The sequence below is a fragment of the Musa acuminata genome, chromosome BXJ1-9 (genome assembly GCF_036884655.1).
Source record: "Musa acuminata AAA Group cultivar baxijiao chromosome BXJ1-9, Cavendish_Baxijiao_AAA, whole genome shotgun sequence".
NCBI classification, from domain to species: domain Eukaryota; kingdom Viridiplantae; phylum Streptophyta; class Magnoliopsida; order Zingiberales; family Musaceae; genus Musa; species Musa acuminata.
This window is the reverse complement of record NC_088335.1, coordinates 43,003,246-43,009,614: the sequence shown is the minus strand read 5'-3', so window position 1 is coordinate 43,009,614 and position 6,369 is coordinate 43,003,246. Positions and strand designations below refer to the sequence as shown.

At 46.5% G+C, this 6,369-nt stretch overlaps 2 long non-coding RNA genes across 4 annotated transcripts; both read right to left on the bottom strand.

The window, feature by feature from the left end:
• Positions 1–462: 462 nt before the first annotated feature.
• LOC135593620 (uncharacterized) lies at positions 463–1,220 on the bottom strand. The gene is made up of 2 exons (XR_010479736.1): positions 913–1,220; positions 463–833 (listed from the first exon to the last, which is right to left on the bottom strand). It is a non-coding gene; the product is annotated as an uncharacterized LOC135593620 (long non-coding RNA).
• Positions 1,221–1,591: 371 nt separating this feature from the next.
• Positions 1,592–3,907, bottom strand: LOC135593618 (uncharacterized). 3 transcript variants are annotated; one of them, XR_010479734.1, is made up of 4 exons: positions 3,800–3,907; positions 3,552–3,720; positions 3,321–3,399; positions 1,592–2,111 (listed from the first exon to the last, which is right to left on the bottom strand). It is a non-coding gene; the product is annotated as an uncharacterized LOC135593618 (long non-coding RNA). The 3 variants fall into 3 exon arrangements; XR_010479735.1 differs by having other exon boundaries at positions 3,321–3,393; positions 3,800–3,905; XR_010479733.1 differs by lacking the exon at positions 3,800–3,907 and having other exon boundaries at positions 3,552–3,791.
• Positions 3,908–6,369: the final 2,462 nt, after the last annotated feature.

The following is a 6,369-nucleotide window of genomic DNA, read 5'->3' as shown; positions in this document are numbered from 1 at the left end:
GTTCTCGAGAAGCAATTGCAGTTGGTTTGGTGGTATGACGTGATTTAGGTGTAGCATCATGTAGTAAGGCACCATACTCTCGGTGAACGAGTTATTGGTGCTGAGCATTGCCGAGTTACGACCTGGCCATATCTTGTATTTCCGAGACCGTCGGTCGCATGTTGCAGTTCAACCTGCCTTATCGAACATGGGATGCAACACAGCTGCAATCTTCGGTGTTGTTGCCCATGCCGAGGTGCCCCTTAGCTTGCCGAAGCTTCTTTGATATTGTTGCTTGGTAATCAATTAGTCATTAACATCATATTAGGTCAACATCCTCATATCCACAAATTGTCTTCTTTACAATATCTCTATGAGATATTCTTTTTCCTTGAGGTCAATATAAAAAAATATCCTTAGCTCTTGATTAGAGGAGGAGAAAATGAAAGATGAAATTTAGTACTAACTTAAACGATGAAGGGATTAACTTAAAAGACATCTTGACCTCAATCTTTGTGTAATCAACAAGTTGGAGAAACTATACTTTGTTTCGGACTATTTCTTGTATACGGATCAACATCACGTCGTGCTAACATGATATTATTAATATATTTTTTAAATATACTGATATAGAAGGATGATATTGTTGCTCCTTCTCTTGCCAAAGCTTCTTTGATATTGTTGCTCGGCCATGTTGCCGAGGCACGGGCTACAACTGCAACCTCACTTTTTGCTGCTCACCGATGACGAGTTATCAACATGTCCTGCCAAGGTATGCTGTAGCCTTGCCAAAGTATGTATGGTACGCCGCAATTGCAAGTTGAGCCACACTGAGTTGCTGTTGCCTCTCCTTACTGAAGCATTACCATTGTTGTCGCAAGTCACCTCGCGAAAGCATGATAATAGTTGCTGATAAGGTTTGGGTATGCTAACCTATCTCTTCGCCTTGTTCAAGCACGGCCAACTATTGTAGCTCACTGTTTTGTTGCTCCGACATGCCAAGCTACTGCTCTACCTCGCGGAAGCCTGATGTGTTGTAGCCACTACTAGCGTACACAGCCACACTTGGCCTCATCGATGGCCAATTGGCTCCTAACACAGCTTGATGTCGGTCAGGCATCCCAACACATAATTAGAAGGGGTTGGGCATTCTGATACCTAACTTAATGCGGGTCGAGCCTTCTAACACGACTTGATCGATGAAGTTCAAGCATGTTGACATGTTGCCTCGTATCATCAAAACAGTAACCTGCGAGAATGGTTGCGAGGGATTATCAAGAATTATTTAGATGAGAAGAATCAACTGAAAGAATCATCTGAAATAATAGAAATATCGAGAATTATTTGGAATGACCACTTGGTTGATGTATCAAATTGATGAGACCTCGAGTCAGTATCAAGATGATAATGAGGCACTTCGTTGACGTATCAAATTGATGAGACCTCGAGAAGGTATCAAGATGATAGTGACAGACATGACGTTCAGATATCGATGCAGAAAACATTGTCTTAGTCGATTGTGCTAGGCCGTATGGTTTTTGCGGAAGAAGAAAAGCATGATGCATTGGAGGAATAGCCGTAGAGGTAATTAGATTCACAAAGAAAACTACTGTAAGCTGAAACAGATTTCTCATGTAAAAACTCTTTCCAGTCATTAAGATCACTACATTAATCCATGTGAGCAAGTGTAACAACACTAGTTGATAATAGAATCACCAAATGTCCATGTCCTCTTTGTCAAAAGGTTTACGACAAAAACTTATCAAGAGAAAGCATTTACTTACTGAGGTGTTTTCCCTACTTCCAAAGTAGATAATCTCATAGTATCAGGGCTCTTCAGTTGCTCAAGCTGCTTCTTGCCTCGACGGAGTAAATACTCGATGTATAGGAAATTCTTGCGGTCGACATTCATCGCATTCTGGCGAAACTCAGCTGAGACAATAGATTCAATCCTTAAACGCTCTTCTGGTTCCTTCAGACGAGCTGCCCGAAGAAACTCCCTGTATAGCCCTAACACCTGCCTTTGCAAGCCAGAGAGCTTTGTCCGAGAAGCCATGTCATCTTCCTAGTTAATATCCTCACCTCATCTTGGAGATGTTCCTGCAGCCTATTACTTCTCAACTTTGTTTCACCTTCCAAAAAGAAAGACAGAAATCTATTAGAGAGATGAAAACTTGTGCACCCAACGATCTTCGAAAGCATTGGTAATCCTAGGGCAATGTAGTCAAAGGCGCTTAGCGCCAAGATGAAGCCCAAATATGCAAAGCGCTCCTGAATATTATAATTTAAATATCCAATTCTCTAAGCTTATGGAGTACTTTCAAATGGTATAATTTAAAAATTATATATCATGATTGATGAAAAGATTATATTAGTACTAACGGATATAAAATTCACAGTTATGTTAATAAAAATATTAAAATATTAGAGTAAGAGAAGGTGACTGTGGGAGACTCCTAATTTTTTTGGTCAATTGTTCATTAGGACAGGGGGCTGAAGTACGTGGGAGTGTGGGAGGGGGAAAGGGGCTGCGACGGTGAGAAAGGAGTGGGAGGATGGTGTCATGGCAAGGTGGGAAGAGGGAGGAGGGATCAGAGGAGAGGATGAGACACAAGAAGCGAGTGTGTGTGATTGCAAAGGAGGAGGAGAAGAGAGAGATACCAAGAGGGGAATAAGCCGCCGCTGCCGCCGTTTGCCGAGGAAAATGCCGCAACAACAAAAGCTCGCTGGTGGAGACGAAGTCAGCCACCGTGCACCGAGGCTTGGTTCGATCGAACGAGAGACCAAATTGGGGAGACTCGGGATCGATTCAGGCACAGCCCAGCCTGAGTTAAATCAGGCGGGCGCGCCTGGGAACGCAAATATGGCATTTAGCCGCCTTTGCAGACCAACAAAACAGAGCTGCAATCTTTGTGGGGTTCCACAAAGACCACAACTTTGTGTGATTGAGCAACACTGCTTAAAGCACATATACCAGAGGACTATATGAGCAAAAAAAATGCAGCAAAGAAGCATCTGCTCCGAAGGTCAATGTATCTCGAGAGGAAAGAATAGCATCTGCATCAAAAATTTGATCTTTTGGAAGGTGATATTTTTCTTTTGTTTCGCTGAAAGCAACAAAAGTATGCAATCACCAAACCCTAGAAGAAGGGGAATCTTCAAAACCTAATATAACCCTTTCCCATTACAGATCCAAATTACTCAACATCTAATAGATGGCTTTGTTACCATTGGAAGCCACCAATATGCCCGAATCGCAAATCCGACAAGCCAAAGACTCTCAGTCACCAAAAACTATCGTGAGAAGAAGGGTAAGAAAGAAAGAGGGAGTTGGAGATTACCCGAGGCGGCGTGATCTCGACGTAGGTTGGTCGACTGGGCCGGCGACCAGAGGGATTTTGGTGGTTCCGAAAGCTGTTGCTACAAAATTGTGTTGCATCAGGTGATTATTCGTGAACTCGGTTTCAGACAAATGTTAGGGGAGGAGAAGAGAGGAGAGAAAACGGGAGAAGAAGAGAAGGGACGAGAGAGTAGGAGAGAGGAGGAGAGAGGAGGAGAGGAGAGAACGGTACCTACGGGAGCGGCGAGGTGGCGGCCTGCAGCAGCAGTAGAGAGTGGTCGGCCAACGATGTCGTCGGCAGCGGTACCTGAAGGGATCGCGTCGCCTACTGCGCGCCGCACGACGCCTCGATTTCTGTAGGTTCTTTTACTTACTTTATACCCATCGAGTTGTTCTCTCCTCTTATTTCATAAATGACACCGTAGAATTATTAATCTTATCAAAGGACAAAATAATCATTTCATAAATCATCAATTTTACCAATGATAGTATCCCATCGAGTCGCTCTTCTTCCACCCTCAGCAAGTCTGTCGGTCTCGCTTGGCCCAATCCTAGCCTCTCTCTACCCAACAGCAATCCTCTCGATTCTCTTTAGTTTTCTATCTTTCACTCTTCGAGTCCATTATCGGTGCCTAGACCTTATTGCCATTGATCTCCCTTCGCTCTCATGGCCTCTTGCTTTCCTGCAAGCTGGCTGGCCATCATCGAGAGGGAGTTAGCGATGGTCGACGAATTGGATCGCGATCCACTCCTGGGCCTTCACTGATGTCGTCCACATATATGACGTGGTGTCGAGAGTCTAGTGCCATAGTGTCATGGACAAACTTTGAAACAGGGTGTTTGATGTAATGCTTATGTATGTCCGTATCTTTTGGCATATTCATGCCTTGTACAGAATGTAAAGGGGTGACTGAAGGCTTAATAGTCCCATTTTAGTTGGGTTGGTGGCCTCTTTATGCTTGTAAATAAAAGTTGTGTCATGTGGACACGTGCGAGAGCTTTTCGGTCTGTAATGAACCATTTTACCCTTTGTTGTGCCACTGTTCAGAGCTTGTAAAGTCTGTTTGTAATTTGCATTGTCTATGAAGTGTTTTTCGGACATGTTTGCTTGTGGATCCCGATTGAGGCGTTCTCTCTTTTGTTGGTCCTAAGGGACAATGGGAGACTTCGGGGAGGCTGACCTGTGCGGACGGACACGCAAGGGTGCCGCACGACTTAGGCAAATCCAGCTAAGTCCGTGTCATATGGTATCTGAGCGGGACAAGCACTCATAGAAACACTTAGCATGCAAACGTGGGGGACCTAGCGGGGCTGCGTTGAGGGCAGTTAGCACACGCGCGATCGTTTGGGGGAAAACGAGCATGGAGATGTAGGGAAAAGAGTCGCTCCGAGGAGCGGGCATCTGACATTGGCATTCAGAGGAATGGCCAACCCTTCGCGCAAGAGGCACCACGAGAACAGGCAAGCTTGGAAGAATGTGGAGCGCACAAAGGTTGGGATGGCTGAGTTTGAGCTACGGCTCAACGTTGACAACTATACTTGATTATACTCTAGGCAAGCGAGGCGCTTGGCAAGAATGAGACCATGCAAGGTGGAATGAGTTGCTCAACGACCAAAAGAGTTATGCAATGCTCACATAGGTGAGGGGAATTGCTAACTTGAAGAATTTGGTACTCATGCATGGGCTTGTATGCGGACGATGGAATGTTCGTGGCCATCCCAAGGCGATCGAGACTCGGCGCCATGGAGCATTGAAACTTTCTCTTCGGCATGTGAAGGATACGTCCGTAGGAGGCTGAAGTGTGCAACGAGTTCAGCATGTTGCTAGACCTTGAGGGGTGCAGTGGGGGCTATATTGACGGGGAGTCGCAATCTAGCAAGTGTGTCTGCAGGAGGCAGAACAATGCACAGTTTGTTCAGCAGATCGGAGTAGTCCAAGGGGATGGTGGTCTCCGAAACGAAGAGAGATGTTGCTCCAATGGGACAGTTATCCAGGAGGGATAAGTCTCGGCTCTCCAGAGGGAGAATCATGTGAGACGGACTTCACATGTTGAGGATGAGTACCTCAATAAACAACAACTCCACTAAGCTCGATGGACTGAGCAAGCGGCGAGGAGTCGTCGCATGATCTCGCTAGAGAGAATGCATTGGTGGATGCATTGCGAGATCAAGTGGGGGAGCAACACAAATGAAGGCACACTTGGAGTCGATGTGGAGATCGGACTCGAGGGAGGGCTGACCCGTGGAATGGTGGGCGCGAGGGCCACCATCGACTCAATGCAAAAACGAGGAGCGGAGCAACTTGGGTGTAACTTGGCGAAGTACCCAAGCCGCATGAAGGGAGCCAGCATAGAAGTTGGAACATGGAGCAGAGGCACAGTGCTTTCCTTAGACAGAGGTCAAGGACATGAACTCTTTCAGAGGCAAGAGTAGGATCATGTTGTTCCATGGGTCCTTCTTTCTGACGGAGCGGACTCATCTTGCATGGTGCCAAAGACGAATGGAGCTTCGGGGCATATGCACCTTATCTCGGAGAAGCATTTGGGGGAGGAACTAAGGCGACTCAATTTGCGGAGGCAAAGTTAGGTTCAGAAGGCCTTAGCACGGGGCAAGAGGACGCAGAGGCGGGTACTCTTGAAGAATATGCCACAGTGTTGCCATTCGAGTTGCTATGAAGGAAGCGGTGCGCAGCGGAGATTGTGCTGGTAGGGGCAGAGGCCCAGGATCCAAACAATGGTGCACCAATTGCAGCGAAGTCGGGGGACTTCGGGAGCTACTAGGCGACGGACTGTCCTAGAGCGGTGCTTCATCTAGGTGTGACCCAAGAGTGGGTGGATGAAGGTCGATTGTCAAAGGAGCGAACAAAATCGAAGGTGGAAGAGACCCTGCGATGTATTGGTAGAGGCCACACATGGAGGGTTCACAATTCGAGTTTATTCCACAAGGATCAGAATGCAATGGAGATGTCACCAGGAGGCGACATGGTGCAGCGGATCGTGGTGGAACAGTTCGATGGCAATGTGATACACACGACCTTGTCCCGTGAGGGA